Source organism: Rhinopithecus roxellana, chromosome 18, assembly GCF_007565055.1.
Source record: "Rhinopithecus roxellana isolate Shanxi Qingling chromosome 18, ASM756505v1, whole genome shotgun sequence".
Lineage (NCBI taxonomy): Eukaryota > Metazoa > Chordata > Mammalia > Primates > Cercopithecidae > Rhinopithecus > Rhinopithecus roxellana.
Genome location: NC_044566.1, coordinates 64,126,240 through 64,149,262, shown reverse-complemented (window position 1 = coordinate 64,149,262; position 23,023 = coordinate 64,126,240). Strand labels below are relative to the sequence as shown.

Sequence of the window (23,023 nt, the reverse complement as noted above, 5' to 3'; positions counted from 1 at the left end):
AAAGAGTCTCCATGAATAGCCTTATTGTAAGCCTGTCATGCAGATTCTCCCCTGAAATTCTATGCCTTTCTTCAGATCATTTGATTATCAAAGAGGCAAGAAAACCTGAACCAGAGGAAACTCAAATCTGTTCCAATTATGTAAGAGTTTTTAATGGCACATTTGCTTGAAGTTTTGTTGCTGTAGTTGTTGCTGTTTTTAAGAGTGACCCAATTGTGTTGGATGTGCTGGGCTGGGGTTGTAAGGATGCTGTCCGTGTCACGGCTGAGTTTATTTCCTTGCTATTATTCATTCAGATACCCTTGGTCTGAGAAAGGGAGTCTGACAAATTTATCAGGACCTTCCTCACTTGCAGTTGGTTACAAAGCTCAGAGAAGCTGCCATCATTCTCTTTGCCCTAAAGGGACTGGGAGGACAGGCAGGGAAGAATGTCAGTGAGACAGCTGAGAAGGTACCTGCACTCCCTCTGCAAACCAGAGAGATGCGCCCCATGCACTCTCAACTCTGTCTTTCATGGGCTCTTTCTAGAGACAGGCACCAAACGTGAAGCACTAGCAAAAATTCTACCACTACTAAAGGTAATCAGCTTGATTTTGCTTAATTAAAGATTGACAGCATCTTTCAAAGCACTGACTTTTGTTTGTTTGGGTTTTGTTGGTTTTGAGGCGGGGGAGGGAGACATAACTCATGACAAATAATATTCTCATGCACAACCACCATCGGCACGCCCAGATTTTGACAAATAAAACTCTGGGGAGAGGTAAAGCACAATGCCACTTCCCAGTTCTCACAACTGTTCTGTCAAAAGGGTCACCCTCTTCCTTAGACTGATCACTGGCTCAGGCAGTATGAGCAGCTGACAGGTGAGGCAGAGTTTAGACACTGTATGTGGCATTTCCCTGCCTTTCTTGAAGGGAAAACAATGACATGATGCTATTCCAGGCATTACTTTTAATGCTCTCTAGCTTGTATTTTTAAAGTAAATCAATTATAAGCTTCAGTGTTTTATGGTTACTGAAAGTTACCTGTGTGGTTAATTCAACTCATTAGGGCCCTGATGTGGAAAACTGGCACAACCCCAGCAAGTCTGCTACCTGGACCATTCCCAGGGGAAGGGCGTGCTGGGTAAGTACTCACTTCTGAAGTTTATCCACTTGTTTATGCAACATACATTTTCCAAAACATAGATTTTCATGATGAAAAAAAAATTCTGTCAAGTTTGTTGTTGTTTTTAAATCCATCCAGGCATTTTACTATTTTTATTTTTTGAGATTGAGTCTCACTCTGTTGCTCAGGCTGGAGTGCAATGGCATGATCTCAGCTCATTGCAACCTCCATCTCCTAGGTCAAGAGATTCTCCTGCCTCAGCCTCCCAAGTAGCTGGGACTACAGGCCCGCACCACCACACCCGGCTAATTTTTGTATTTTCAGTGGAGACGGGGCTTCATCATGCTGGCCAGGTTGTTCTCGAACTCCTGACCTCAGATGATCTGCCCACCTCAACCTCCCAAAGTGCTGAGATTACAGGTGTGAGCCACCGCACCCGGCCAATCCAGGCATTTTAAATAGGCATCCTGTTGCTAGAAAATCTGTATTTGCTAGTGCAAAATATCTGGAAGCAGCCTTCAATGTGCTTTACAGAAAGAAAAAACAGATTAGAAGACTTCAATACTTAGGGTACTTTACATGCAAAGAAGATCTATTGGATAATTTTAAGAGGAAAAGACATGGTAAGAAAGGAAATATGAATTAGAATCCTACTGCAATGATAGCAGAAGGAAATCCACTCTCAGGCTGAAGCTGGAGGCGTTCTACATTATAAACTCTGTTAGCACCAGTTACATCTCTGGCTTAAATCTGCCTAATTAACACCCCAGTTTCTCTTCATCATTTCTCCCAGGAGTACAATCTTTAAAATCTGTCAGATTAATAGACTGCTATGACAACACTTTTTAAAGAAGTGGACACCATAATTATTTATTTAAAAAAAAGAAGAATCTTTTTGCTCTAGAATAAATACTGTGTTAAGTAAAAGGGGAAAGAGCGCATCTATTTTCAACATTACAGGCAAGTAACTCACTGTGTTCTAACCAGGAGCTCGTTTTTTTTTTCCTTAAAAATCAAAATAAAGGGCTTACTTTTTAGTTTCAAGAAAAAGCATATTACAAATCATGAACAGTTCTGTCATAGTAGAGAAGGAATTATACCCAATCAATAGAGGCCTTTCCAGAATAAGTCAGTGTAGACTGAGTTTCAGAATGTGACTTCCTAGGGCTAAGGTGTTCCCGTTACAAGGATTATTGTTGTTTGCTTTAAAGAGCAGTCCTGTCTCCAGGTGGCCGCAGAGGACCCAGAGGTGGCCACCGTGGCACAGGCATCGGTTGCTGTCCTGATTATGTGTCTGTCCCATCCTCATTCCAATGGCGTTTTTATACCATTTGTGAAATCACTTACTTAGAATTGTGTTAAAATGCTTGACATGAAAAAATAATACAACTGAAAATATTCCATGTAATCCTGCAACTATATAGTTTTACTGCATTTCTAGTATTTCTCATAAGGAAGAAGTGAGAGTTTGGAATACAAATGTTTCTGGGGACGGAGTCTCGCTCTATCACCCAGGCTGGAGTACAGAGGTGCGATCTCGGCTTACTGCAACCCCCGCCTCTCGGGTTCAAGAGATTCTCCTGACTCAGCCTCCAGAGTAGCTGGGATTACAGGTGTGCACCACCATGCCCAGCTAATTTTTTGTATTTTTAGTAGAGACGGGGTTTCACCATGTTGGCCAGGCTGGTCTCGATCTCCTGACTTCAGGTGATCCACCCACCTCGGCCTCCCAAAGTGCTGGAATTACAGGACTGAGCCTGTAATAAATCCCTTTGTTATTTTTAACAAGGTGCTGGGAATAGCACAAAACATAAAAGTGGAGACTCTTTAAGTAAAGAGTGAGTTTTAAAGAAGAATGGGAAATAAAAAGTTTATGTGAAGGACATTAACATTAGCATTTTCATTTTTGAAAATTCAGGTTTATTTCCAAGATCCAGGTAGTGGGGGACCCAGAGATACGAGGCTTACACTTGGCACCACTTTTACCTATGAGGCAGCTGTTTATTTCAAAAGCACAGACAAAATGACTAAAATGACAGACAGAGCTTTTAACATACTCAGAGTGCTGGGAGAAATGTTGACATTCAGGGCCTGGTAACTGACCCAGGCTTCCAGTTGGAACCCTCAAGGGCTATATCCCTTGAGCATCCCTTATACTAGGAATAATTGTAACAAAAAACAGACCAGTCTTCACAAGGACCGAAATTTAGTCTCAATTTATCTCAATTCACAGTTAAGTTAGGGAGATATGCTCCTAGCCTACCTGCCTTCTAGTGAAGCTTCTCTGGAGCATGATAACATCAGCCAGAGCCCTAGTTTTTCATAAGCAATGCCTCATACTCAAACAAACAGACAATATTAGCGAAGACTTGAATGAAAACCAAGAGAGAAAACAGGCTTTAGAAACAGACCCATAGGGCATTCGGATAATGATGGTATCAGCATAAATTGTGAAATAACTATAAGTAAGATGTTTAAAAAACTAAAAGGATATTAAACAATTTCAGCATAAAGTAAAACTGTAACAAAAATCAAATGAAAATTCCACAACTAAATAATAAAAATTAGCTGGCTCATCATGAAAGAATCAAAGAATTTCCTGGCATGGTTATTGGGGTTAACAACGGACAGATGTGTGGATATTATTAACTAGCCCAGTTGGTTCTGTCTTTAAGCTGGCTTCCTACAGATCTTTATCTAACCAACAATACTGCTTAAGTGAATGCAATGGTGAAACACACATAACCATACACTAAGCTGCTTTAAAGCTAACCATAGTATGCAAGATGAGAATAGGCACTACTTTACTTATTTTAAAACCCAAAATAGTTTTCAGGAGATTTTTTAAAATTATCATTTATTTATTTATTTATTTTGTAACACAGTCCTGCCCTGTCACCCAGGCTGGAGTGCAGTGACACAACATTGGCTCACAGCAACCTCCATCTCCCAGGTTCAAATGATTATCCTGCCTCAGCATCCCGAGTAGCTAAGATTATAGGCCTGTGCCACCACGCCTGGCTAATTTTTGTATTTTTAGTAGAGACGGGTTTTTGCCATGTTGGCCAGGCTGGTGTCAAACTCGTGACCTCAGGTGATCCACCTGCCTTGGTCTCCCAAAGTGCTGGGATTATAGGCATGAGCCACTATGCCCGGCTAAAAATTATCTAGTGGACTAGTCTGAATGACATACATAGCTGGGTAAAATAAGGAAAAGGCCCCCACTGGTTGGTACTCTGACTGTCCTTGCATGCTTTTGAAGAGGGATTCTTCTTTGTTGAGGGACTGAGCCTTCCCCATTGAACAGAATGGGAGAACTAGCCATACCAGAGAATCAGCTGATGACCAATAGGGTGACAAAAGCTGGTGTCAGCTCATTCTCACACCTGGGCTCTCCATTCTTAAAATAGGACTTATCTCCCTTTTAATTTAAGACCTGTGACTCGCCTCTAGAAGTTTTTTTGTTTTTTAAATCAAGAAGGACTGCAATTTTGTTAATCTCGAGGCTCTAATTATGCTTGTTGGTAGAGCGTGTGTTCTTATTAACAACTTACCAAGGTGATTTTTTGCATTGACTAGAGCCTTTAATTTGGGGATAGTGCTTCAGAGACACTTCAAAATCTTCATTGTGGCTACTAAGTACTGAAAAAGAAAACAGCCCTTCATTTGTGGTGAAACCATTTTATAATCTAGTTGGAATTTTTTTTTTTAGCAATTATTTAAGTTCATACATATGCTGGAAAGATTTAACCAGCAGCTGAAATGTTCTAGTCCATGCTGCAACAGCTTTTGGAGCTGCGAACAGATTAACAGAATTACTTCTGGCACAGGGCAGCTGACAGGCAATCCTACCAGTAGATGATGAGGCTCACTGATTTCCCAATCCACTTAGGACTACTATCATAGATTTCTTAAAGTTCAGATGTCCACAGGAAAAATCTAAGGGAAATAATCAGGACCAACAGAGTTTCTTTGTGACATCGAGAGCAACCTAACATCTGATTCATTCAATATATGATACAAATACAGTTTAATTCACTGAAGTGACTGGAGACAACAGCACACAAACTCCCATTATTGAAAACTTATAGCATTTGGGGAAAGAGAACAGAAATAAAAACCTTTATCCCTGGGGGAGAGGCAGGAAAAGATACTGCTCACCCTCACCCCTACCCCAGGGAGAGCCAGGAGCACTGAGTAGGTCCGACCCCCAAGTTCCAGGGACACAGTGCCTCCTACGACTAAATCAGAGCCCTTCCACCACTCCCCCTCCCTAGGCTGACAAGTATTAAGTAAAAAGTAACAGAATAATACTTCTGGGAGAGGGACAGAACAAGAACATGAAAAGAGATCCTCTGTGAGGGAAGTGCAGAGGGAAAACTGAAAGCAAAAGGTGGAGCAGATATTAAGGAGGAAAAAAAACCCACAAAACCCTCCGGCCAACCAGTCCTCATCTTAAACACAAGGCATTACTAGAGGAACTCGAAACCTCTAATGCACTAAGGATAACCATAACAACTGCAAACCTGACACCTTGCTCAATTCCCAACTAAATTAACTCAAATGCCCACAACAAAAGCAGAGCAGAAGAAAATGCTTGCCAATTCACAGACATAAAAACTGTTTGCCTCAGTATCTACTCTCCTATTCCAGTATCTGACTTTCAAAAACAAAAAATCATGAGGTATACAAAAAAGCAGGAGAAAAACAACACACACCCGAGAGAGTGATCTTTAGATATGACTCTGATATTGGAAAAATCTGACAGTAAAGTTAAAATAGCTATGATTAATATCTAATGACAACGCTAGACAACATGCAAGATCATAAGGGTAATTTCAGCAGAGAATCAAAGAGAATGCTAAAACTGAAAAACAAAGTAACAGAGATGAAGAATGTCTTTGACTGGTTCATCAGTAGACTCAACACAGCTGAGGAAAGAATCTTTGAACTTAAAGGTTAGTCAATGTAAATCACACAAAATGAAAAAGAGCAAGGAGACTGAGAATAATAAATGAGCATCCAGGACTTCCAGTGAAAGTATCAAATAATCTAACACATGTGTAATTGGGACCTCGGAAGTAAAAGAAACAAGGAATTGGACAGAAAAAAATTAAAAGAAATGACAGCTAAGAATATTCCAAAACTAATGAGAGTAACCAAATTACATATCCAAGAAGGTCACAGAACACAAAGTAGAATATACACCTCTCCCTTCCAAAAAGTTTCCACGTACCTAGGTATACCATATTCAAATTGCTGAAAACAGAAGACAAAGAGAAATACTGAAAGCAGTAAGAAGAAAAAGTCACATTATATACATAAAAACAAAGGTGAGGTTTAATACAGACTTTTTGTTAGAGATAATGCAAGACAGAAGACAATGCAATGACATTTTTTAAGTGCTGAAAGAAAAAAGCTATCAACCTAGAATTCTATACCCAGTAAAAATGTCTTTCAAAAGTGGAGAAGAGGGCCGGGCGCGGTGGCTCAAGCCTGTAATCCCAGCACTTTGAGAGGCCGAGACGGGCGGATCACGAGGTCAGGAGATCGAAACCATCCTGGCTAACACGGTGAAACCCTGTCTCTACTTAAAAATACAAAAAACTAGCTGGGCGAGGTGGCGGCGCCTGTAGTCCCAGCTACTCGGGAGGCTGAGGCAGGAGAATGGCGTGAATCCGGGAGGCGGAGCTTGTAGTGAGCTGAGATCCGGCCACCAGCAAGACTCCGTCTCAAAAAAAAAAAAAAAAAAAAGTGGAGAAGAAATTAAAATTATTCTGAGAGAAACAACTTATGGAATTCATTTTCAGCAGACCTAATCAATCTACAATAATTTTTAAAAGAAAGTCTTCAGATAGAAGAAAACGTGGTATCAGACAGAAAATTGGATCTACACAAAGAAATAAAGAATACACTGGGCGTGGCAGCTCACGCCTGTAATCCTACCACTTTGGGAGGTCAAGGCGGGCAGATCACCTGAGGTCAGGGGTTCGAGACCAGCCTGGCCAACATGGTGAAACCCCGTCTCTACTAAAAATACAAAAATTAACCAGGCATGGTGGCGTATTCCTGTAATCCCAGCTACTTGGGAGGTTGAGGCAGGAGAATCACTTGAACCCAGGAGGCGAAGGTTGCAGTGAGCCAAGATCAAGCCACTGCACTCCAGCTTGGGTGACGGAGTGAGACTCACACTAGAAATGAAATAATTGAAGGTAAAATAAATGCTTTCCTGTTTTCAGTTGCTCTAAAACATACCAAAATACTCAAAGCAAAAATAGCAGCAATTCCTTGTAAACGCACACGTAAAAGTAAATGGACAACCATGGCACAAAGAACGTGAAGCAGCCTAATATTAGGAGGTGACCTCTGATTAGCTAAGGATGCATACTTTAAATCCTACGGTTATTACTAAGATTCTTAAAAGGACGTATAAATGATGAATCAATAGTGAAGATAAAATAGAACCATAAAAACGTTCCATTAACACACAAGCAGGAAAAAGAAACAAAGAGTAGATGGAACAAGCAGAAAACTGCTGTTATGTTTTTAGCCACCTGTATGAATAATCACATTACATGTAAATGATTTAAACACATCAAATAGAAGACAGATTGGAATTTCTAGCCAGAGCAATCAGGCAAAAGAAAAGAATAAAAGGCATCCAAATAGAAAAAGAAGAAATCGAATTTATTCACGAATGCTATTCTTCTATACCTAGAAAACCCTAAAGACTCCATCAAAAGGCTCCTGAAATTGATAAATGACTTCAATCAAGTTTCAAGATACAAAATCAATGTACAAAAAGCAGCAGCATTTTTATACACCAATAATGTTCAAGCTGAGAGCTGAATCAAGGACACAATCCCATTTACAATAGCCACCAAAAACCTAAAATATCTAGGAATACTTCTCACCAAGGAGGTGAAAGATCTCTATAAGGAGAACTAAAAAACACTGCCACAAGAAATCACAGACAACACAAAAAAATGAAAAAGTATTCTATGCTCACAGATTGGAAGAATTAATATTGTTAACATGGCCATACTGCCCAAAACAATCTACAGATTCAATGCTATCCCTATCAAGCTATCAACACCATTTTTTAGAGAACTCGAAAAAACTGTTCTAAAATTCATATGGAACCAAAAACGAGCCTGAATAAGCAAAGCAATCCTAAGCAAAAAGAACAAAGCTGAAGGCATCATGTTATCTGACTTCAAATTATACTATAAGGCTACAGTAACCAAACAGCATGATATTGGTACAAAAACAGACACATAGATCAACTGAACAGAATAAAGAACCCAGAAATAAAGCTTCAGCCCTACAACCATTGGATCATCAACAAAGTCAACAAAAATAAGCAATGAAGAAAGGACTCCTTGTTCAATAAATGGTGCTGGGATAGCTGACTAGCCATATGCAGAAGAATGGAACTAAACACCTACCTTTCACCATATACAAAAATTAACTCAAGATAGACTAAGGATTTAAATGTAAGACCTCAAACTATGAGAATCCAAAAAAAAAAAAAAAAAAAAAACAAAACTAGGAAACACCATTCTGAACATTAGCCTTTGGAAAGAATTTATGACTAAGTCCTCAAAAGCAATTGCAACAGAAACAAAAACTGACAAGTGGGACCTAATTAAACTAAAGAGCTTCTGCATAGTAAAAGAAACTATCAACAGAGTAAAAAGACAACCTACGGATTGGGAGAAAATATTCAAATTATTCATTCAACAAAGTTCTAATGTTCAAATTCTATAAGGAACTTAAAACAGTTGAACAAGCAACAAACGAACAAAAAAATATGAAAAATGAGCAAAAGACAAGAACAGATACTTCTCAAAAGACATACAAGCAGCCAACAAACATGAAAAAATGCTCACATCACTAATGATCAGAGAAATGCAAATCAAAACCACAGTGAGATACCATCTCACACCAGTCAAAGTGGCTATTACTAAAGTTGAAAAACAACAGATGCTGGCAAGGCAGCAGAGAAAAGGGAATGCTTATACACTGTTGGTAGGAAAGTAAATCAGTTCAGCCACTGAGACATGGAATCAGCTACCTATCAACACTGGACTGGATAAAGAAAATGTGGTACATATAGCCCATAGAGGACTATGAAGCTGTTAAAAAAAAAAAAAAGAGAAGAAAATCATGTCATTTACAGAAACCTGGCTGCAGCTGGAGGCCACTATCCCAGGAGAATTAACGCAGGAACAGAAAACCAAATACCGCATGTCCTCACTTGTAAGTGGGAGCTAAACATTGGGTACTCATGGACATAAAGATGGCAACCACAGATACCATGGACTACTGGAAGGGGAAGGGAGAGGGAGAGGGTTGAAAAACTATTAGCTACTATGCTTACTACCTGGGTAACAGGATCAAAGAAAAAGTAAAAAAGATGCAGACCGTCAGACCGAATTTTAAAAAAAAAAAAAAGCAAACCCAACCCAACTCTAAGCTATCTAGAAAAAAAAAAAAAAAAAAATCTACTTTAAAAGTATGGACTTAGATAGGTCAAAAGTAAAAGAATGGAAAAATATTCCTTGTGGACACTAAAGAAACCTGCAGTTGCTATATTAATACCTGAAAAAGTAGACCTAAGAAACAAGAAATGCTATCAGAGAAAAAGAAGGGCATTACAGTAACACTAAACGGGTCAATTTTCCAAGAAGATACAACAACTCTACGTGTTTATGCACCTAACAACAGAGCTACAAAATGCATGAAGTTGAGGTTGCAGAAGATGAATAAGCAGAGTACAGAGGATTTTTAGGGCTGTGAAAATATGGTGTATGATACTATATTGATGGATACATGTCAATATACATTTGTCAAAACCTATAGGATGCATAATACCAAGAGTGAAATCTAATATAAACTATGGACTTTGGGTGATTAATACGTGTCAACGTAGATTCATCAATTGTAACAAGTGTGCCATTCTGGTGGGGGTTGCTGATAATGGGGGAGGCTATACACATGTAGGGCAGAGGCATTAAGGGAAATCTCTGTCCCTTCCTCTTAACTTTCCTATGGAATTACAGCTGCTCTAAAAAAAGCATTATATTGGATTTAACATATTTTGGGTATTAAATACTAATTTCTAAAATGTTTAAATTTAGATGAATTTTAAAATTAGATTTTCCTAATTTCATAATGTAAAAACAGAATTGAAAGGAGAAATAGACAAACCCACAATTATTGCTGGAGACCTCAATAACTTTCTTCCTCAGAACAAGATTTAAAAATCAATAAGATTATAGCAGAGCTGAACAACATTATCAACCAACTTGATCTACCTGACATTTAGAGACCTCTCCACCCAAGAGTAGAATGCCTGCCTTTTCCAAGCGCACATGTAATATTCACCAAGATAGACTATAGTCTGGCCATGAAACAAATCTTAAAAGAATAGAAATCAAACAAAGTATGTTCTCTGGCCATAACTGAATTAAAGTGGAAATCTATGAGAAAAGGATATCTAGGAAATCCCCAAATATTTGGAAATTAATCAAGATACTTCCAAATAATCTACAGTCAAAGTGAAATTCTCATGGGAAATTAGAATATTTTGAAATATTTTGAATATTTAGAAATATTCTAATATATTTGAATATTTTGAAATATTTTGGAAATGAAAACACAATATATCAAATCATTGGATTCAACTAAAGCAATGCTGAGAGGAAAATGTATAGCATTACATGTTTACATTAATAAAGAAGAATATCTCAAATTGTTCATCCAAGCCTCTATCTTAAGAAACTGAAAAAAGCAAATTAAATACCAAGAAAGGAGAAAGAAAATAATAAAAATAAAAGAAATCAATGAAATTGAAAAGAGAAAAACAACAGAAACAAATCAATGGAATCAAATCTGGTTTCTCAGGGAAAAAACAGTAACACTGACAAACTTCAAAGCAGACTGACCAATAAAAAGAGAGAAGACACAAACCGCCAATATGAGGAATGAAAGAGGGGACATCACTGCTAGTCCTATAGTCATTAAAAGAACAGGCCGGGCGCGGTGGCTCAAGCCTGTAATCCCAGCACTTTGGGAGGCCGAGACGGGCGGATCACGAGGTCAGGAGATCAAGACCATCCTGGCTAACACGGTGAAACCCCGTCTCTACTAAAAAAAAAATAAATACAAAAAACTAGCCGGGCGAGGTGGCGGGCGCCTGTGAGCGAGACTCCGTCTCAAAAAAATAAATAAATAAAATAATAATAATAATAATAATAAAGCAATATTATGAATAATTATTTATGCCAACAAATCCTACAACTTAGAACAAATGGACTAATTACTTGAAAGACACAAACTACCAAAACTCACTTAAAAAATAATAGAAAACCTCATTAGTCCATTTCTAGGAAAGTAATTAAATCTGTAGTTCAAAATCTGTCAACACAGAAAACTCCAGGCCCAGAGTTTGTCACATTCAGCCAAACATTTAAAGAACTACTCCCAATCTTTACAGTCTCTTTCAGAAAATAAAGAAGAAACATTTCCCAACTCATTCTACAAAGCCAGAATCACCCTAATATCAAAATATTAGACAAAGACATTAAATCAAAAAAACAATATTTATTCTGAACACATATGCAAAAAAACTCAACAAAAAAGGATAGTACATTATGACCAACTAGAGTTTATCCCAGGAATGCAAGACTAGTTCAACTTTTTAAAATCAGTATCATTCATGATATAAACAGATTTAAGAAGAAAAATTATGTGATCATCCCAACAGATGTAAAAAAATCATTTCACAAAATTCAACCTCCCTTCATGTTTTTATTTTTTATTTTTATTTTTATTTTTTGAGATGGAGTCTCGCTCTGTCGCCCAGGCTGGAGTGCAGTGGCACGATCTCAGGTCATTGCAAGCTCTGCCTCCCGGGTTCACGCCATTCTCCTGCCTCAGCCTCCCGAGTAGCTGGGACTATAAGTGCCCGCCACCACGCATGGCTAATTTTTTTTTTTTTTCTTTTTTTGTAGAGACAGGATTTCACCGTGTCAGCCAGGATGGTCTCGATCTCCTGACCTCGTGATCTGCCTGCCTCAGCCTCTCAAAGTGCTGGGATTACAGGCGTGAGCCACTGTGCCCTGCCCATTTGTGATATTTTTTAGAACTCTCAGCAATCTAGGAATAGATGGGAATTCCTTTAACACTATGAAAGATAGCTATTATTCCTATGCTAACATCACACTTCATGGTGAAAAACTCAAGGCTTTCCTACTTAACACTGGGAATAAGGCAAGCTGTCTCGCTCTGTTGCCCAGGCTGGACAGATTCTATTCTGGAATAGAATTTTATTCCACATCATATTGATGTCCTGGCCAGTGCAATAAGGCAAAAGAAAGGTATAAAAAGCACATAGATTGAAAATGAAACTGTCTGTATTCACATAAGACATAAATGCCTACATAGAAAATCCCAAAGAATCTATGAAGAAGTCCAAGAACTAATGAGCTCAGCAAGATTGCAGGATGCAGGTCAATACAAAAAAAATTGTATTTCTACACAGTGGCAATTAATAATTGAAATTTTAAAAATGTTAAATACCATTCACAATAGCACACACACACTAGAATTCCTTAGGCATAAATCTCAGAAAATGCCTTAAGTATGCAGAAAACTATGGAACGCTGATGAAATCAGTCAAAGGAGACCTAGGTAAAGTGGAGAGCTATACCATAATCATGAACTAGAAAACTCAGTATCGTTAACACGTCAGTCCTCCTCAACTTGATCTGCTGATTCATCGAAATCCCAATAGAAATCCCAGAAGTTTCTTTTGTAGATATCAGCAAACTGATTCTAAGATATGGAAGGCAAAGGAATCAGAATAGCCAAACCATTTTGAAAAGAAGTTGGATGACATACTATCTAATTTCCAGGCTTAATACAAAGCTACAATAATTAAGAGAAAGTAATATTGGCACATACTGTTACATTGACACATGGATCAATATTATATAACGAGAGCCCAGAGATAGATGCATACAAATCTAATCAGCTGATTTCTTACAAAGGTAAAAAGACAAGTCAATGGGGAAGAGACAGGGTTCAACAAATGGTGCTGGACAACTGGATTTTCACAGGCAAAGAAATGTAACTTAGGATATACCATATATTTTATATGACATTGATTCAAGTGGATCATAGCCATACATGTACAATTTTAAACTATAAATGTTCTAAAATAAAACAAAATCTGTGAGGCCTTGGGTTAGGCAAAAAATTTTAAGAAATAACACAGTGGCCAGATGCAGTGGCTCACACCTGTAATCCCAGAACTCTGAGAGGCCAAGGTGGGCAGATCACCTGAAGTCAGGAGTTTGAGATGAGCCTGGGCAATGTGGCAAAACCCTGTCTCTACTAGAAATACAAAAACTAGCTGGGATGGTGGCACACGCCTGTAATTCCAGCTACTCAGGAGGCTGAGGCACCAGAATCTCACTTGAACCTGGGAGGTGAAGGCTGCAGTGAGCCAAGATTCCACCACTGCATGCCAGCCTGGGTGACAGAGTGAGACTGTCTCAAAAAAAAAAAAAAAAAGAAAAGAAATAATACAAATATCAGGCACCTGGTGCATGCCTATGTCCCAGCTACTAGAGAGGCTGAGGCAGGAGGATTGCTTGAGCTCAGGAGTTCCAGACTGCAGTAAGCTATAATCTGTACTCAGGCCTGAGCAAGACCACGATTCTTAAAACTACACAGACAGACAGACAGACACACACACACACACACACACACACACACCAGAATGCCCTTCTTAGCAACCCCAGCCCTTCCTTCTCTTCTTAGCCAGCTATGCTCCTGTTACGTGACCTGCCCACCCCTCACTCTTCACGGCCTTTCTGCACCCTCCTGGGTGACCCAGCGCAGGGAAACTCTGGGAGAGGGTGGATACGGAGGAAGAAACTCTGAGCAGCAGAGGGAAGTCAGATGAAAAGGGACCAGCACCAGTCATCAGTGCTTTGCCTCTCAGCTGCACACCCACACTTCTTTGCCCTGCTTTGTGACAGTAGGAGCCTGGTGGGATGAAGAGGCTTCCCTTCCTCTCTTCCTGGGCTCTTCCAGTGCAGACTGCCAGCAGGCTATCAGTTCACTGGCAGCCCAGCTCAAGGATTCCAGCTTCCAGTCCCAGCTTATCCACCTCAGTCCAGCCTCTGTGGACCAGCTCTGGCCCAGGGCAGCCTAGAGAACAGGAAGGCATCCTCCATCCACTGGACCACAGCCTCAGCCCTGGGCGGTGAGCCCTCCAAGTCCTGTATTTCCTTGGTATTCTCTCTCAGCCTTAGGGTGTTCTTTAGTGTTCTGTTTAGAATACTAAAGTTAGAAGTTAATCTCTTACTACCAGTTACTAATTTTTCATATTAAATTTGCCCTTTTCCAATGAATGGTGTGGTTTCTGTCTCCTGGCATGACCTCCACCAATACAGGAAACAGGTGTACTCACCAAACTCACTGGCTACAAATAATCCTGGGCACACCCTAATAATTAATGAGACTTCAAGATTATCCTGAATGTTCATTCTAAACCTTATTTATTTATTTATTTATTTATTTATTTATTTAGAGACGGAGTCTCACTCTGTCGCCCGGGCTGGAGTACAGTGGTGCAATCTCGGCTCAGTGCAAGCTCTGCCTCCCAGGTTCCTGCCATTCTCTTGCCTCAGTCTCCCGAGTAGCTGGGACTACAGGCGCTGCCACCTCGCCCAGCTAATTTTTTGTATTTTTAGTAGAGACGGGGTTTCACTGTGTTAGCCAGGATGGTCTCGATCTCCTGACCTCGTGATCCGCTGGCCTCGGCCTCCCAAAGTGCTGGGATTACAGGCGTGAGCCACCACGCCCGGCCGGCAGCTGCTCTTTTCTAAGAGTTCAGTAATTTGCTAATTTATTGAAGAGTGACATACATACCAAAGAATGTATACAGTAAGTGTGCGGCTGGGTGGGTTTTCACACAAAGGGCACATGTGGGCAGCAGAGAACCCTTCCCGGCGGCCGTCTCCACTGGGCCTCACCGTGGGGATCTTCCCTTCCCACCACCACTAGGGCAGCCACCGTCTCCACTTCCACAGCCAGCTGTTCTATTTTTTATTTCTCTAAATGCTACTGAGGTTTATCATCTTTTCACAGGCACACTGACTCTCTGGTTTTCCTCTTCCTGAAATGCTGGTTCCTATATTTTGCCCACTTTTCTATTGGGGCATTTGTCTTTTTTTTTTACTGAGTTATATTTTTTAATACGATGCAGACACTGCAAACATTGTATTCTGTAATATGATGCAGACACTGCAAACATTTTTCTTGGTCTGCTGCTTATCTTCTGATTCTGTAAATAGCACCCTCCTGCCCCACAGAGGTCCAATGTTTACAAACCCAGCATTTGTTCGTGGTTTTCATACCTCACTTTGTGAGGCCCTCCTACCTCCATGTTTTGGGACCTGTGCTATCTTCTAGAACCTTTTAGTATTTCTCAAATGTTTATTTATTTAATCCATCTTGTGTTTACTTTTTTCATGCCTACTTTTATATGTAGTATGAAGTAAAATTTGTCAATCTTTATTAAAAAGACCTGGCAGCTCCAGATACCAATCTTTCCTTAGGCCGCAGGCTCCAGAGCTGGGGTGAAGGCTGGCACCACAAACCAAGCAGCCACGGCCTCACCTCCAGCAGCTCAGAACCAAGTGGAGAAACGGCCAGACACACAAAGCCACGACACAGCATGACTCACCCCATCCCAGGATCGTGGAAACAGCTCAGGGGTGGGCGAAAGCCTGACTGATTCTGGTGCGAGCGGGGCAGGTGGCACTAAGGCCTCACAGAAAGAAACACTCCTGGTCGGGCGCGGTGGCTCACGCCTGTAATCCCAGCACTTTGGGAGGCCGAGGAGGGCGGATCACGAGGTCAGGAGATCGAGACCATCCTGGCTAACACGGTGAAACCCCAGTCTCTACTAAAAATACAAAAAACTAGCCAGGCGAGGTGGCGGCGCCTGTAGTCCCAGCTACTCGGGAGGCTGAGGCAGGAGAATGGCGGGAACCCGGGAGGCGGAGCTTGCAGTGAGCTGAGATCTGGCCACTGCCCTCCAGCCCGGGCGACAGAGCGAGACTCCGTCTCAAAAAAAAAAAAAAAAAAAAAGGAAACACTCTTGAGACTGGGTGTCTAAGGTGAACAGAGTGTCTCCTGAGAGAGGAAAGCAGTACCCAGAGCTGCGGAGGTGCCAAACCATCTTCCCAAGCACAGGAGTGCTTTTGGGCCTCCAGGCGCTCAGCACTGTGGGAGGAGGGGGTGGGAGGAGGGGGCGGGAGGGCGGCCTGGGGGGAGGAGGGGGCGGGAGGACGGCCTGGGGGGAGGAGGGGGCGGGAGGACGGCCTGGGGGGAGGAGGGGCGGGAGGACGGCCTGGGGGGAGGAGGGGCGGGAGGGCGGCCTGGGGGGAGGAGGGGGCGGGAGGAGGGGCGGGAGGACGGCCTGGTGGAAGGGATAAGGTGGGAGGATGACCTAGTGGGAGGAAGGAGCAGGAGCAGGGCCTGGTGGGAGGCCCTGGGAGGGGTGCCAGGGGATGGCGGTACAGATGACTGTTAGGACAGCCTTTCAGCACTCATACAATAAAAGCAATGACCAAATCTGTTGCCTGAAAACAGGAACAAAATAAACTATGACAGGTTTGAGCGTTACCCTAAAGGAAGCTCTGGAATCCAGCCAGGCCTCTTAGGGGGAGAATGGTATTTTAATTGACTTGCCAGTGTGAATATTTTCTTGGCAGCCCCCATTATCTAGGATGCCATTACGTACCAACACGAGCCATTTAGCAGCCTGCATTGAAAACAATAACTAAGTAGTTGTTTCACTCTTGGCCGTATTTCCAAGGAGAGATCACAAGTTTCGTCCATTTGACTTTGTTTAGGCCTGTGGCTGCCGCCTAAATCCAAAGCGCTCATGGAAAGGGCAGTTTTTACCTGGAGCCTTAAGGTTGGTACTCCAGCTCTGGGGGAGGGGCTGCCGAGTTTGTTGTCTCCTAAAGCTAAAGCGGCAGCACACGATGTAGGTTTTCCAACACCTGCAGGAACGGTACCGTCCCACTGCCCTAATGATTAGCCAAACGTGCCTAAATTGCACTTAAATGTAAAAAAGCATATGTAAAACTGTTGGCATAAGAAACTCTAAAAGTCAACCATTATCATTACTAATATCTCCCAACAATTCAAACAGTACCTGGTATGCAGCAAGCACTTTATATGCCTTTTCATTTAACTCTCAGAGTAAGCTATACTTACCTGATACACATTTTGTAAATGGAGAAATCTGTTTTACAAGCTCGTGTAACTAAGAAGGAAGGGCAGCAGAACCTGAAGCGGGGTCTGCCCACCTCCTGAGCCTCGGTGTGGATGCTGCCGGCCTGCTGCCACCCATGCAGGCAGCCCAGAGGAGACCTGCATGTCACACCTACCAGGCAACCTGCACCAAAGGCCTTTTAGAAAATAAACATGCTTTTATCTCTACAAAAGTAACATATGCTCATTGTCAAAAATGTAGACAAACCGCAACCAAACTCCACCTCCAAGAGAGAACCAGTATTGATGTCTGGGTTTTTTCCCAGGGTCTCACTTTGAAAACACAGATCACTGCGCACGAAGGCCTGCAGTCTTACTCCAAGGAAGATTAAGACACATAGTGATTGATTTTTCTCAAGAAAAAAATCTAAGACTCCTTCCCCTCTGCTATGGCGTTCTGAAGGAAGCCAACCAGCGTGACTGTCTCAATAACTTCTGTCTCATGAGCTTTTACCCCATCCTCCAACAGGCTGGAGAAATGGTATCATCCCCCTTCTGAACTAGGTGTTAAATTGACTTACTGGGGAGATTCTCAAAGGCCAATGTGACCCATGTACTTTCTAAACTGAGCTTCTTCCGCCCTTTTTTAAACAAGGACAGGTCGCTAGCATGGGGTCCCACACAAATCGAAACCATGACCTACCATTGCACATTCAACAGATTGGAAAAACTAAATAATCAGATGATACCAAGTGTTGAAGAAGATCTGGAGAAATGAAAACTCAATACATTTGGAAATGTATAAAACGACACATTTTGGACAACATGGCATTATTCGAAGACGTAGTAGTACTGAAAACGCACAAATCCTGCAAGCCAGGAATGCTGCCTATGTCCATGCAGAGAGGAACCCTCAAAAAGAGGCTGCAGAATGCCCAAGGGAGAGCAAAAGCAAGACATGAAAATGAGTCAGGTGTCCGTCAAAGGGAGGCTGTGTCATTTGTGCCTATTCCTATTAACCGACATTAAAATCAATAAAACTAACATGAATAAAAAGGTGTTAATGTGTCAATCAGACCAGATCTCCAAAAGCATATGACTGAGCAAAAACAAGCAAACTGCAAAATTATAAACATTTCTGTATACATAAATATGTTCATTATACAAGTTACGTGCAGGAGATCGAGACCAGCCTGGCCAACATGGTGAAACCTTGTCTCTACTAAAAATACAAAAATTAGCTGCGGCCGGGCGCGGTGGCTCAAGCCTGTAATCCCAGCACTTTGGGAGGCCGAGACGGGCGGATCACAAGGTCAGGAGATCGAGACCATCCTGGCAAACACAGTGAAACCCCGTCTCTACTAAAAAATACAAAAAACTAGCCGGGCGAGGTGGCGGGCGCTTGTAGTCCCAGCTACTTGGGAGGCTGAGGCAGGAGAATGGTGGGAACCCGGGAGGGGAAGCTTGCAGTGAGCTGAGATCCGGCCACTGCACTCCAGCCTGGGTGACAGAGCAAGACTCCGCCTCAAAAAAAAAAAAAAAAAAAAAAAAAAAAAAAAAAAAAAAAAAAAAAAAAAATTAGCTGGGCATGATGGTACGTTCCTGTAGTCCCAGCTACTCAGGAGGCGGAGGCAGGAGAATCGCTTGAACTCAGGAGGCAGAGGTTGCAGTGAGCCAAGACTGTGCCACTGCACTCCAGCCTGGGCAACAGAGTGAGACTCCGTCTCCAAAAATAAATACATAAAATTTAAAGCATACAAAATAGTATTACTGTTATTTGTTGACTGTCAGAAATATGTACTAAAAGTATAAAAGTATGGACAGAAGGACACCCATCAAATTTGTGGTAATGGTTGCCTTTAAGGAGGAAGAAGGAGGAGAAACGGTCTTAGGGAGGGCTTCACCAGGAACTGCAATTATTAAAGTCTATTTCTGTGTGAGAACCAGCCATTCATAACTTTTGGCCATCCTAATAGTGGGTTGTTTGTATCCTTCTTCATTTGTAGCAGTTATTTATATATTAGTCTTTTGGAATTTTTTTTACTGCTATCAATGTCTTTCTGATCTGCCACTTGCTGACTTTGTTCATTGTATCTGCCTCACAGAAGTGCATTCATCCGAGGTAGATTTGTCACTTTTGCTTTAGATTCCATCTGGTGTCAGAAAAACCTTTAAAACTTTCAAGAATATAAAAACATTCCTTCAGGACAAAAACATGCTACACACAGCCACCTTCGCCATATCCCTGAAAGAAAACCTCTGCACCTTTTTCAAAGCAACTTTGATAATGCTTTCTGACCATAAGTCCCTTGACAGGAACCCCTTAGTCAACTAAAAAGATTCTAAATATTTCAGGTTAAATTTGCTCTTATTTTTAGAAAAGATACACCAATAACTCCGTAGCAGTTTAAGCAGAGGAGCAGAATAATTTCTTTAGCAGTCTTGTACAAGCACTGCAAGGCTGGACAATATCTCCAGCTTAAGGGATATCAGACTTTTAAATATCCCAACTATTCTCTAAGCATACCCAGAAGTGACCTAAAGGACAGATAAACAAAGTGTCGCAGCAGGGAATAGCTTGGGACTAAGCAAAAAACTAAACTGAGTCACAAACCTGCAACTACTCCCCACTCCCTGCTGAGTGACCCTGGGCAAGTCACTTGACCGCTATGATCTCTGCACATCAGAGAAACAAATAACAGACTTTAAGGAATGAACCAAAACACAAGATGTCAAAGGTGCCCTAGGGCTGGGCTTGGGCAGAAAGTTCCTAGGAGCTGCTCAGGAGTAATTTGGAGGCTCGGTTTCATTGTCTCCCCTATGGAAGGAAAGAGCCACACACAAACAGCTGGAAAGCATCACTGCTGGGTCTTGGAGAGGACAATGGCCATTAATCCCTGAGCAAGGGTAAGAGAAAACAGAGGCAGGCACCAGTCACCCTGCAGCTTGGCAGCCTCCGAGAGGGTGGATTCATGCCACTCCCAAATTCTGCAGTATTGTTTTGAAGATCCTCCTCTTGGCAAAGACCAGGCCCTGAGCCATAGAGTTTACCAGAATGCTGGCAGCAACAGTATGACGTGCTCCTCTAGTTCGGATATTTGATCCTCCAAATCTCATGTTAAAATATGGTCCCCAGTGTTGGATGTGGGGCCCAGAGGGAGGTGTTTGGGTCATGGGGGTGGATCCCATGTGAATAAATTAATGCCCTCCTGGAGGGGGCTGTGAGTGGTTCTTGCTCTATTAGTTTCCATGAGAGCTAGTTGGAAAAAAAAAAAAAAAGCCCATCACCTCCCTTGTCTCCCTCTCACCATGTGATCTCTACACACAGCAGCTTCCCTTCACCTTCCGCCATGGGTGGGAGCAGCCTAAAGCCCTCACCAGAAGCCGGGTAGATGCCAACACCATGATTCTGGAAGAGCCTGCAGAACCAAGAGCCAAATAAACATCTTTTCTTTATAAATTGCCCAACCTCGGGTATTCCTTCACAGCAACACAATGCACTTGGATATATGCCTTCTTATAGGCATGGCCTCGCAGCCTTCCATATGCCCCAATCTCTAGGAGGGGGTGAGGAATTCTTAAACAAGTGTTAAGGGCCACAAGAAATAAAGGAAAAGATGGGTAAATCTGACCGCATTGAAAAAATTTTTAAGTATGTACATAAAAGGACACTAAAGACGGGGCGGCTGGCAAAATGTGATCAGATATTAAAGGATTTAGCATCTAAAATATTTAAAGAGTTGTTATAAATCAGTGAAAGAAACGTTAAAAGATTTTGTTTAAATGGGCAAAATGTACAACAGATACTTCACATCCACACACATGCACGCATGCACACAAGCAGAAGCAGCTCAAATACACAAGCCCTTGAATAATTAGGGAAATGCAAATTAAAAGAATGAGTTATCATTGCATACATATCAGACTGGCACAAACTTAACTGTCTCTCCTATGGTTCTGGTGAAAAAATAAACTGGTATATTACTTTGGAAAACTCTGTGTGTGTATGTGTGTATCTGTGTGTGTGTGTGTGTGTGTGTGTGTTGTAGTTGAAGTTGCACCATACAAAACAGCGAGTCTATGCTTAATTACAAACTCTATGTACAGGAATGTAAGAAGAGATGTACAGGAATATGCATAACAGCACTCTTTATAATTCAGCATTGCTGATAATATTTATACATCCATCAACAGGGAAACAGATAAGTAAATTGTGTATTATTTGTATGAAACACAGCAATGAATGAAAATAAGTTGCAGAATAAGTCACACAATATAAATTTTTTTTTTTTTTTGAGACGGAGTCTCGCTCTGTTGCCCAGGCTGGAGTGCAGTGGAGCAATCTTGGCTCACTGCAAGCTCCGCCTCCTGGGTTCACACCATTCTCCTGCCTCAGCCTCCCAAGTAGCTGGGACTACAGGCACCTGCCACCTCGCCCAGCTAACTTTTTTGTAATTTTTTTTTCAGTAGAGACGGGGTTTCACCATGTTAGCCAGGATGGTCTCACTTCCCTGACCTCCTGATCTGCCCGCCTCGGCCTCCCAAAGTGCTGGTACTACAGCAGTGAGCCACCACGCCCGGCCCACACAGTATAACATTTAAATAAAGTTCAAAATCCCACAGTACTGTACTATATATTATTTACAGCTGCATAAACATGTAGTAAAAAATACACAAAGAAAGTATAAATGACAAAGTTCATGTCACAATCCCCTCTGGACAAAAGAGAGCTACAACAGGGACCTGTACTTGTAAAGTTTTTTTTTTCCCCTTAAATTGGATGGATATACACAAGTCTTCACTATATTATTCTATGACTTTTTGTATGTCTAAAATATTTCATTGAAAATGCTATGAGGTTCACTTTTAAATTATCTGAGCCTGGCATGGTGGCTCACGTCTGTCATCCAGCACTTTGGGAGGCTGAGGCGAGCAGATTACCTGAGGTCAGGAGTTTAAGACCAGCTTGGCCAACATGGTGAAACCCATCTCTACTAAAAATACAAAAATTAGCTGGGCGTGGTGGTGGGCGCCTGTAGTCCCAGCTACTTAGGAGGCTGAGGCAGGAGAATCACTTTAACCTAGGAGGCGGGGATTGCAGTGAGCTGAAATCGCCCTCTGCACTCTAGCTTGGGCAACAGAGCGAGACTCCGTCTCAAAAATAAAATAAAAGACCTGGAAAGCCATCCTGGCCAAAATGGTGAAACCCCATCTCTACTAAAATACAAAAAAAAAAAAAATTAGCCGGGCATGGTGGCACACGCCTGTTGTCCCAGCTACTCGGGATGCTGAGGCAGTGGAATCGCTTGAACCTGGGAGGCGGAGGTTGCAGTGAGCCGAGATTGGGCTGGAAAGCTAAACATCAATACTTCAACACAGGGGTCTGCAACCCCCGGGGCCTCAGACTGGTACCAGTCCCTGGCCTGTTAGGAACCAGGCCACACAGCAGGAGGTGAGCCATGTGCCTGAGCTCCACCTCCTGTTAGATGAGCGCGGCATTAGATTCTCATAGGAGCGCAAACCCTGTTGTGAACCGCGCACGTAAGGGATCTAGGTTGTGTGCTCCTCATGAGAATCTTACAAATGCCTTATCATCAGCAGTGGAACAGTT

The 23,023-nt window shown here is 41.8% G+C and overlaps 1 protein-coding gene and 1 long non-coding RNA gene across 3 annotated transcripts in view; one reads left to right on the top strand and one right to left on the bottom strand.

Annotated features, from left to right (window-relative positions):
- Positions 1-23,023, bottom strand: part of CRYL1 (crystallin lambda 1) — a 117,121-nt gene that overhangs the window by 36,979 nt on the left and 57,119 nt on the right. The window lies entirely within an intron of this gene.
- On the top strand, positions 38-21,368 carry LOC115894562. The gene is made up of 3 exons (XR_004054674.1): positions 38-140; positions 1,051-1,125; positions 20,741-21,368. It is a non-coding gene; the product is annotated as an uncharacterized LOC115894562 (long non-coding RNA).